At 30.5% G+C, this 12,115-nt stretch overlaps 1 pseudogene across 1 annotated transcript in view; it reads left to right on the forward strand.

Moving 5' to 3' along the window:
- Positions 1-12,115, forward strand: part of LOC143249618 (tyrosine-protein phosphatase 69D-like) — a 309,369-nt pseudogene that overhangs the window by 271,248 nt on the left and 26,006 nt on the right. The window contains exons 10-13 of the transcript XR_013027869.1: positions 1,698-1,844; positions 2,061-2,286; positions 8,690-8,732; positions 10,961-11,072. The product of XR_013027869.1 is annotated as a tyrosine-protein phosphatase 69D-like (transcript). The remainder of the gene's footprint in view (positions 1-1,697; positions 1,845-2,060; positions 2,287-8,689; positions 8,733-10,960; positions 11,073-12,115) is intronic.

Here is a 12,115-nt window from a genome sequence, read left to right on the forward strand (position 1 = left end):
TACCAACGAATAGTGGTATTATTTAATAGCCATAATTCTACAAAATTCAACTATCAGGTAACAATGAGTTAATATAAACCTGTCTTTTGTGGTTTATACAATAATATCAATTGCCTAACTATTTTCAGTAGCAATTGATAACTGCAGCTCTACTTATCATAAAGTAACAATGGCAACTTTTGAGGTAGCAATGACTCAATATTTACAGATGAATAAGAAAAGAAATCATTTGCTTATAATGAGACTTATCAGAATAATGTTAATCGCCATTGATATATAATAGCAATTGATAACTGCAGCTCTACTTATCATACAGTAACAATGGCAACTTTAGAGGTAGTAATGACTCAATATTTACAGATGAAGAAGAAAAGAAGTCATTCGCTTTTAATGAGACTTATCATAATAATGTTAATCGCCAAATCTTAAATTTTATCACAAATATAATTTGTTGTAAAATAAGCTCCTCTCCTCCTAAAATAAATTAATTTCAAAGTTTACTTATTTAAAATTTGAAAAAGAGAAATCGTCAGTTTCCAATGTAAAGTTGAATTCTATTTGTAATATGCCTAAAAGTGATAAAACTCAGATATGCATCAGCTAATGAACTTTATCTAACGGAGTTACCTGATGTTTAAAATCTTAAAACTTTTCACCAGAGAACTGCCTTCACTACACCAATGATTATTTTATGAATGCCAACACAAAATTACTTTTTAAAAAGGAAAGATCGTTAAAATCGTATTAAGGAAATGACCTTCTTACAAGATTATAAATTTCAAGTAATTTGCACAGTCACAGAGATTATTTACAGACTGCTTAGTTCAAGTGTTGATGTTTCGGTGCTTACTAGAAATTTTAGGCAGCAAAATGTGATCATTTCACAAAATCTGTTATTTTTCATCAAGGTAGTTTCCAGACAGGGCTCTAAAGACTTTATTACGTGTTATACAAAACTATATTTTCAATTACTAAAACTTTTTGTTGAAAAAAGATCTCAAATTATTTGTTTTGTTTTAGCACAAAACTGCACAATGTTATGTTGTTCAATGTATAAGTCTGAGTCACTAGGAGAAGAAATTATAAAGACATACATGCTCTTTTCTTCGCAATTTTTAATTTGTCTATGTTTTTCGTCAACTCTAATGTTTTAACTGCTGATGTAAATTTACGTAAGATAGTAACTATGCACGTCTTTTACTGAAAAACCACAAGTTTGAGTGTTTATAACGCATAAATATTCTGAAACGGATACTACAATTGGCACAGCACAGTTAACCCATTGTACATCTTTAGGTTTAAAACTAACAAATAATCTATTTATAAAACAATGTTTCTTAAATATGGATCTTAATATTCCTTTCAACTATGTTTAATGTCTGTTATTGGTCTTTTAAGAAATGTATGTCTACCTTTAATGAAAACTTATAATTCCTGAAAATTATTTGTGAAGTGTTAAATGGCGTTTCAAAAGTGTTCATCGGAATCTGTTCAACTCAGGAATAAAATATATATATATATAATTTCTATACATCTGCTTGTTTTGTGTCTATATTAGTTAACACTATGCCCAAACTATATCAGCTGTGCAAAAATATTGTATGTTTATCATCAAAGTGAATGATATTTAAAAAATAAAGATAAATGTAAAGATGGTGTTATAATGTATGATGTTGAATTTATGCTTTATCATGCAGGTGTTACAGAATCATAGTTATTAAGATGAAACCAGGGGCATCTCTTTCTTCACTCCCTCCAGAACCAAGTGCAATTGAACTATCTACATATAGAGTAGTCCATTGGGAGAATGGCCATGGAGCTTATCTCGCAGAGGCGTTCACGAGGTGTGTCAGAAGTTTTTTTTTTAAAAACGTATTTGATTACTGGAAACATAAAAATAATAAATAACTTAGAAACGTGAATTGCGTTAACAAATAGTTTAACTTGTTTAATATTATATATGTATATTAATTAAAATTATTGAGGTAGAACACCATAATTGTCAAAGTCCAGCATCTAGAGGCAATTCTTGAAATCACTTTTTATTTTCGTTTATCAAGTGAGCATTTCGTCAATGAGATTATCATAGGAGATGGTCGTTACAGCCTCTGTGATAAATATCCGAATCACTCCACTAGAACCGAAGGGCAGTCTGAAAAAGCAACATTACAAGGAGAAGTTCAACGTACAGCAGATAAACATGAAAGTATTTATGATGGTGAACTCTCTCCCAGCACAAACTACACAGGATATGTTGAGTTGCAAATCACTGGTCCGAATGGAACGGTATGCGAGTTGTAATACTAAATTTCTTTAAAATATTAAGTACTTTATAGTTTTATCTTCGTTAGATATTTTACTATCTTATACGTAAAGTGTTTGAAGAAACACAATGTCTTTCCACGTAGAATATATATAAAAGTTGTTTGTTTTGTTCTGAATTAAGCACAAAGCTATACAATAGGCTATCTGTGCTTCACCCACCACGGGTACTAAAACCCAGTTTCTAGCGGTGTGAGTCAGCAGACATGCCGCTGTGCCACTGGGGGGAGGATGACATAGAAAAGTTGCTAAGAAATATTCTAATAATATTTTTTAATAAACTACTAAACTTGTTCAGTAACTTCTTTCATTTCTTTTCACCCAACAAATTAATTTTAAGTTCGAAATTTTACAACGCTAAATCTAGATTCCGACTGCCATAGGTAAACGGAACGCAGATAACCCAGTCTATAGTATTTATTTTTTTACTTAAATAAATACACACACACACATACATGTGTATAATAATAATTAAAAAGTAAAATCGTATCTCGGAACGGCTGTTATGGGTATTAACACTTTTACTAATAAAGCAGAGAACAACGTTTCGACCTTCTCAGGTTTGCAAACTCTCTCTTTGTTAACTTTAAGATGACCTAAGAAGGTCGAAACGTTGTTCTCTACTTTATTAGTTTGTTTGGAAATTTCGCGCAAAGCTACACGAGAGCTATCTGTGCTAGCCGTCCCTAATTTAGCAGTGTAAGACTAGAGGGAAGGCAGCTAGTCATCACCACCAAATGCCAACTCTTGAACTACTCTTTTACCAACGAATAGTGGGATTGACCGTAACATTATTACGACCTCATGGTTGACAGGGCGAGCATGTTTAGTGCGACGGGGATCCGAACCAGCGACCCTCAGATTACGAGTCGAAAGCTTAAACCAACCTCGCCTTGGCTTTGTTAATAAATCTGTTAATACCCATACCAGATGGCCTGAGGTGCACTTTTACTTCAAGTGGGTTTCTCGTCATCATGTGAAAGTGAAACTACAATTCTTAATGTTATGATTCATATAATTTAAAAAGAAGATACTATTAAAATTAAACTGATACATCTTACATTTGTGTAATACCGGTATACTCCTTTTTAAGTTCTCTCTCTCTTTATATGGAGGGCCTGGCATGGCCTAGCGCGTTAAGGCGTGTGCTTCGTAATCTGAGAGTCGCCGGTTCGCGCCCGAGTCACGCCTAACATGCTCGCCCTCCTAGCCGTGGGGGCTTTATAATGTATGGTCAATCCCACTTTTCGTTGGTAAAAGAGTAGCCCAAGAGTTGGCGGTGGGTGGTGATGACTAGCTGCCTTCCCTCTAGTCTTACACTGCTAAATTAGGGACGGCTAGCACAGATAGCCCTCGAGTATCTTTGTGCGAAATTCCAAAACAAAACAAAAACTCTTTGTATGGATATTTGGGTATTGATGTTTATCTACCCAGGAGAGTAAGGTTTCGTTAACCTCTTCCTTTTTAAGTTTGAAAATTCGTGCTATTATTTTAAATTAACAATTATTTGAGCGCTGAGTGGTTACGCACGTTGTGACACTAAGATTGTGATTCGTGTGGCTGTGAGCGCATGCTAAAATGTTTTGAACGGCTATCACGAAAACTTTTCATTGTACTCGAACTTATTAAATTATACATATAACCATTATGCTATCATTTATGTTTGAACTCTATGTTGCATTGTTATTGTTACTTGTAATTCAAGTAATAAAACCCTTTTACATTTTAAGAAAAGGCGTAAACTTGATGATGTTTGAAAATGTGGTTTGTATTGCAATATTATTTGTGTAGGTGGGACTACAGTAAAATTAATATCAACGTTATACGCACGTGTATAGTTTACTTCAAAGTGCAGTAGAACATTAACAGTCACAAGCAGTTATGGTTAAATTATAGAAGTATTACATATGAATTCTAGTTTCACAGTCGTATGTAATGTGATATCTAAGTACTAAAGTTTGTAGAAATAAATTGCAGTAATATCGTATATTACAATTAGAGACTTTGCAGGTGCCTGAGGTTTAGAAAGTTGCTGATGTTACTCATATTTTTAAAGGGGTTATAAGAGTATCTGTTACTCTTAGCTTATCGTTTGCATGGTATATTATCTAATTATGTCTTTCTAACCTTAAGTATATCAAGTCAATACCCATTTCTTTGTCCAGATAACAAGTAACATCCTTCAAAAAGTTAATATATCAGGAAAACTTTCCGTAATTTAAAACGAACCTTCAGAATGAGTAAGCTACATAAAGAAATTACTTTTCAACTGTATATAATATTCTAAGTATTCATTTTTAGTAATGTTGATTAATGTTTTGAAGCATATATGTGCTTGAATAAATTTAACACATGATACATTGCAGATTATTTTAAAGTTTGATTAGTATAGTAGGATGTTTTAATATTTTTTATATTTAGATATGAGTAACTAATTGGCTTGCTTCACTTAAGCAAAGAGCTCTTATTAATACACATTTTACTGAAATCTTTGTAACGTTTTTAACTGTGGTAAAAAAGCTACTGTGCTACTTTATTTCATGTATACAATGTTATTACTTTGAATAAAGTTTTTTTTTAAAAGAGGGAAAAAATGTTGAATTTTTTGTTTTCTATAATTTTAAAGCTATAAATTTGAGAAAGTTAGATAACTTCTCAAAGAGTAACATTTCTTAATTCTTTAATCTTACTAATATGAAAAAAGAAGATTATTTTGAAAATACTTTAGTTATTCATAAAAAAAACAAAAAATGTCACAGTCTGAAAGACTGAGTCAGAACATGGTAAATGAACTTCAATATTGACAATTGTAAAGTTGCACTTCAATTACTATAGTTTGAAAAGGACTTTCTGTGTGAAGGGAGCATTAGTGTTGAGGGGAAATAAAATGAAGGATTTTATGTGAGATTATTGATGAAATCCAGAAGCTTTTAGTTGATTGCTTAGCTGTGATAAAAGGAGCAAATAATTCTTGGTTCTGTTGACAGGAACTTAGATATAAAAGCCAGAAAGTCATTGTAACCTTGAATATGATAGGTAAGACCTTGTTTGGACTAAATACTAGGTATGCATTCAGTTTCTTAAGTGCAGAAAATATATTAGCAATGCAACAATTCAGGAAAAAGCTGTTAGAATAATACAATTTAAGACTTGAGAAAATGAAACTAACATATATTTTCATTCAATATCATTATTTTACTACATGTTAAGGCTTAATGCTTATACAAAACATTCAACATAAAAACAAAGCAGTTCATAATTGTTGCTTCAGATTGTTGTACTATAAATGAGTATATTTAATTGTTTTGGATACACTGGACTTTGAGTGTAAATGGGTTGAGTAGCACTTTATAAAACTGAAATGCATTCATGAATCTTTTGTTTTTCTCCATTTATTAGTACATTTATTGAATACTGAAAACTTACAGTAGAATTTGAGTGTGTTTTTTATTATTGTATTATATGAGAGTTATACAGTCATATCTTGCAAATGATACATCATAAGAAAGTGTTCATGGTATCATGGAACAAATGCTATAGTTGTTACATGTTGCCACCAGGGACACCTTTATGATTTAACTTTGATCAATCAGAGAAAAATATTAAAAATATGCTTCTCCAACATGTAGAATGAATTGCATTTACATGACAGCAACTTTTGATTATTTAGATTGTCTTGAAAATAGTCAATTAATCAAAGCTAGTGCTTCCAATTATTACTGCTTTTTATTAGTCCAACATTGAAATTAACTGGATATTAGTATATCCATTTACTACTATTTTTGATTATTCCAACTATCCAAGTACTTAAAATATTGTAATCAAACTTGTTTACCCTGTCTTTCTTAATTGCACAGTTACCAATTTTTAACTACTGACCAGAGAGAAGACAAGAGTTTGGCAGCATCTGCAACCTACTTTTTTGCTTACACTTGGCATACTTTGAGAAACATTGTATTAACTGATTAATTAAATGTAATCAGTTAATGACACCAGCAGTTGGTCAGCTACTTTACCATGCAGCATTGGCTGTTGAGGCTTACAGTCTATTTGCTGTTAGTTCTTTAAAAGTTAAGTGATCTAACAACAAAGTTGGCCATAAAAATGCACCACACTGTAACATTATCATAGAAGTATGTAGGATATAGTACATATGGATTAGTTTCCAACCAGATTATGAAGTTGCAGGCCATTGGTCATTGAATAAGAGCCTTGTCAATGACTGTAATATATCAGATTCACTCTGTCTCTATCGGTGCTTAAACATGATGCAGTTTGTAAGGAAATATTTAAAATATTGACCAAAAAATCCTTACAAATGATTGAAATTGACAGATCCAAATCCTGGATGATGTAACATGCACTGTTGAATTCCTGTGAACTTAAGCTGGCTTGTTCTGCTACAGTATGGCTGACTTTAGCAATGATTTCAGTATGGGGCTTAAAATGAATTCAATCTGTATCCTTATGAATTTGTTCAAAACAACACTTGAAGGAGGCTCTCTGCAGATGCTGTACACTTTACAGTATTCCATTAGAGTTATCTCAGCATTGCATTTTTTAATAACATTTTACTACTGCACTAATCTAAACATGTCAGTTGAATGAACTACATCATGACAAGCTCATTTATACTCTTTGTGACAACATGTAACTTACACACACACACACGAATGTGAGATTCACAAATCTGGACCTATTCTCATACTCCAATAAATTAGTAAAAAATCGTATATTTTGGTCGAATTTACAGGTTTGTATAGTGTACTGTAGTTGTTAAACTGGCTGAATCCAGGTCAAATTCATCGTTAAGTTGATCCAGGAAATGCATCAGTTTACACCATTTTTCTTCATTAGATAAAATTTCTCTGGAGGAGAATGTCCTAAAACCCCTAAAAATTACCACATTCAGTGCTTATTGCATTTTACTGTAAAATTTTACAATGTCTCTTTTGAACAAATTAGTAAAGGTGACTTCCCTGCAATGTGTGACAGTTGGCATTTCTATTAGTATAACTTAATATTACCATGTAATTTCATCTTCCTATACTATATCATTTGTTAGATACAATGTGTTAAATTGCAAAGCTTTCTCTATAATTACTGTGTACTACTGTGAGTCAGTGATAGATCTAAGAATTTGCTAATCAATTAATTGTAGAGCTCGTTAATCAGTTACATTCAATTGATTATTCTCATGAGACTTGAATGACTGGAATAATTAAAAATAGTAATAATCAGAAACAATCTTTTCAGATAAGTTCATTGTTTTTATGAATCATGGCATTAATCACTTAAGCTTAACAATCTTGAATTATTCAAAACAGTCATTAGAAATAGTAATGGCAATATTTGAAACGATTAAAAACAGTAATAACTGGAAATAGTGATATTGATTGCTTGGTTATTTTTGTGACATTTGTGTATTTAAATATAATGTTGATTACATGACTCAACTTGATGCGATAGATAATCAGTTAATTGGAATAACTGCAGGGATCTAGTCAGTTATAAGTCACTTTATAGAGCATAATTTTTTTTAAAATACATTTATCAGAAGGTGGCTTTTAGTTTAAGACGTACATCAGTGAGATTTTGAATATTTTTATCACATAAGAAAACAAATGCATATACATTTCTTTTTGTCAATACATTAAGTACAGAGTAAACTACCTTTTATGAAAATCTGAAATATACTGTGGGAAGTTTTGCATATTCTCTGAAATATATGTATCATTTCTTTAGTATAACTTTCATTAATATTGTTGGATAGAATGTCTAATACTTTTTTATATTATTTCTTATTATTATACACTTATTATGGAGATCACTTTCCATTTTTAGCATAGTAACCTGAATTTAAAATAGCTGATCCATGTGAGATATTAGCGAGTTTACAACTGAAAGTATCATTATGAGCAAGAATATCCAACAGATGAAACAAAGCATTCTAATCTTTATGCATAAAAACATAAGAAACATATTTAATTAGCTATAGACATTAGCATGTTTATTTTAACTTACCCTGATCAGAACTTAATTGTAAAAGTTGCCTAATTAGACATTTAGATGTTTATGGTACATGTATTTATATATTAATTTTTTCTATCAAAATAAAATCCTAAATAATCAGATGTTCAAATTATAATCCTGATTTGTATGAATCATTGTTCTTGTAATTCCACATGTCTTCATCTGTCTGTAATATTAGTATTGTTCTTCTTTGCTTCTAAACTTTTATAGATAAATTTATTTTTAAAAATAATTTGTTAACTACACATTAAGTGCTCAAAAATAAGAATATGCTTCTGAGTTCATTGGTTTTAATTGATTCAGGTCAAACTGATAAGGGAAACGTCTGTTTCAGGTGCTGTCCAAGCAAAGTCCTTATTTTAGCCTAACAGAAACAGGTATGTTTCAGTAAACTTTAATAAAATATTCAGTTATTAAATACACTGGTTACACAAAGTAATAAAGTATATCAAGATGCTTTCTGTGGAATAGAAGTATTATTTTATACATAAATTCTTGTGGAACTATACTGATTCTTTTAATCTTATTTTTTGTGAAAATATGTATAAAACCATAAATGTAGAAACTATGATAAATATGTACAAAGGCAAATCAACTCTGAAAACAACAGTGTTAAAATTTTCAAGTTGTTAACTGTTCTGAGCAAGGTAGAGAGATTTTTGCCACTACCAAGACCAAATGTTTCTGTTTGTATAGTTGAGACTTGCTAGATATAAATGGAAACTTTTGTTACAATTAAAACAGAATAAAGCTTCAGGTGTTTTTAGTGGATTAAGTTCCTCTTTTATAAGACTAATGCAAAATTATTAGTATTAATTAATTTATATAACTTAAATAAATTTGAAGAACAGAACACTTAAATTATTTCAGTAGTTAGCATCTTAAATTTGCCTCTCACCATTTATCAAAGAACTCTAACTGCCATTATAGTGAAATTATTTAAGAAATTCTTTTGTTACAATCTTCATTAAAGTAATTAATCATTTGAAAAGTAAAACACCATTTATATTTATTAGATGTAATTTGTACAAACCTATCAATGCTTATGAAATTACATTTTATTTTGTTAAGTAATTTTTGAAATTACAAATTTTTCCAAAGCTCACTTTCTTATTTATCTAATTTCATATTTACAAATTCTCAGGTACTTATTTACTCACTTTTGTACAATTTTGTGCTAATTATCATATCTTAATTGTAATTGTAACTGCTTTATTCCTTATTAACTGACACACATCTAAATTATACATTTGTTTAGAAGATGTTTGTGTGGAATTTTCAGGTAAAAATGATTTCCTGGCAAGTATCAGATAAACTTATCTGCCAATAAGTACAGATTTGTTCAGGAAATAAGAGTAATTCTAAATCAGATAATTTTTGAAATTACAAATTTTTCCAAAGTTCACTTTCTTATTTATCTAATTTCATATTTACAAATTCTCAGGTACTTATTTACTCACTTTTGTACAATTTTGTGCTAATTGTCATATCTTAATTGTAATTGTAACTGCTTTTTTCCTTATTAATTGACACACATCTAAATTATACATTTGTTTAGAAGATGTTTGTGTGGAATTTTCAGGTAAAAATTGATTTCCTGGCAAGTATCAGATAAACTGATCTGCCAATAAGTGCAGATTTGTTCAGGAAATAAGAGTAATTCTAAATCAGATAACTTAAGTCCTTTTGGAGTGTCTGTAAAGTAGTGAAACTGGACAAATCTGATAAAAATGAAAATAATCTTTTTCTTGACAAACAAAAAATACAAACAGTCATTCTACTGGAGTGTGCTTAGCTCTCCATATTTTTTTCTCTTGGGATTAATTTCTGTAGACCTAAAGACAATAGTCTTGAAGTAAGTCTTTACTTGATGATCTCCTAGTAGAACAAGACTAAGAAAGTGTGCCTGAATTCAACAGGTAAATTTGGCTTCTTTGTCTAATCACCACTATCACCTCTTAACTTTTGATTAGTCTGCTGTTCCAGCCAGACATTGTCAATTCAGCCAGTAAAGGATATTGCACTACTAATTTTAAGTCCAAGTTCAATATGTTACCACAATATTCTTTCAAGCAAAATTAACATTAGCTACTGTAAAGAACAAAGAAACTAGAATGAGGCAGCCTTAGTGACTTTCTAGACCACATGTTTATGCTTTATGCTAAAACTGCATACAGTTGAAATAAACTAAAGTTTTTAACAGTTGTATTGTTAAAGCAGATAGAAAATTTAAACTTGCATTTCATGTGTGCATGAATGTATTACTAAAACTATATAATTCATAATAGGCAAAATCTTTTATGGTCATCTTGATCTTCAGTAGGTTTTTAATGCAAAATGTAGATAAAATTATCATTATAAGTCTTTCTGTGATGTATGATAAGGCTTATGGTTTTTATGTCTTTAGTCATTACTTCTGAATTTAAATAACTGGTGTAAGAATTTCATATAAACACACATATGTGTGTGAACATTCTACAGTGTTAGTGTGAAACTGTCATGTTGCTACTAACACTATACTAATGGAGTACATTGAGATTATTAACAGTTTATTTCCACTGATTTTCTCATTACATTATAAAAACTTTTTGTGTTTGCATTCAAGGATCTACACCAAAGCCTGAACCAGTTGAAAGTCTCATGACTATTATTCTGGGGATTATATGTGGCCTTGTGCTTTTAGTGCTGGTGTTTGTTTTGGTCCAGTGTGTTGTCAGGTATGGTTGCTTACATTATGTTGTTATGTGTCTAATAAGAGAAAGTTTGTAAATTTCCTCGTACAACTCAAAACATTAAAATATCAGTGGTTTTTCACTTAAAAGATGCAAAGGCACTTGATGAAAGTGTTCAACATTAGATACATTAATCAGATTATTTGTTTTGAGTATTCCTATACAAATAATAATTAAGGATATAATTGAACATTTGGATACATAATCATTATAAATATAAAGTTTAAAATGTACAGAAATGGAAATAATTATGGATATGCAAGCAGTACACTTACAGGAGATACAAACAGTAATTAAAGGCAATTAACTATTGAATTCATTAACTGTTTGAAATATCAAAGAAAAAGTGAAACTTCTACAATGTGCTTGTGTTTTACATTATGCATGAGACTCTTTCTTCATGATGCAATATGCTTTATCAATATGCATGAGACTCTTTCTTCATGATGCAATATGCTTTACATTATGCATGAGACTCTTTCTTCATGATGCAATATGCTTTATCAATATGCAATTGTGAAATATTTTTCTAAATGTTGTGTATTACTCCCCATGATATATCCAGTTTATTTGGTCAGTTTTTGGCCTTCTCAGTTTTTATATAAGAATTTCATAACAGGACTTTGTGCAGGTTAAGTCTTGTAGGAATGTTCTTTATCTTCTTTTTTTCTTTTTTCCTGTCAAGATGTTATTTCACTGTTTTGTTTTTGTATGGTTGAGATTACTGTGTTGGTGGAAGATGAATTCCTGTCTGAGTTGTGTTCCTGATGGAATACACTAAAATAATCTCAATTTGCCTACACTTGGCAGCAGTCTAGATATCAGCCCCCAATTATATTAATCCCCAACTATGCTTCACTGGAGATGTTTTTATAATGTTTCACCCTTTCATAACTACAATAAGTGTATTTACATAATTTTTTCTAAATTTTTATGTGGGTGTTGTGCTCATGTAACTAGGAAATTCTCATTAAATAGATGTTAAAAGTTTGTAAACATGTACTATTATAGCTTTGTCCCTTTATCTG

The sequence above is a fragment of the Tachypleus tridentatus genome, chromosome 4, assembly GCF_004210375.1.
Source record: "Tachypleus tridentatus isolate NWPU-2018 chromosome 4, ASM421037v1, whole genome shotgun sequence".
NCBI classification, from domain to species: Eukaryota; Metazoa; Arthropoda; class Merostomata; order Xiphosura; family Limulidae; genus Tachypleus; species Tachypleus tridentatus.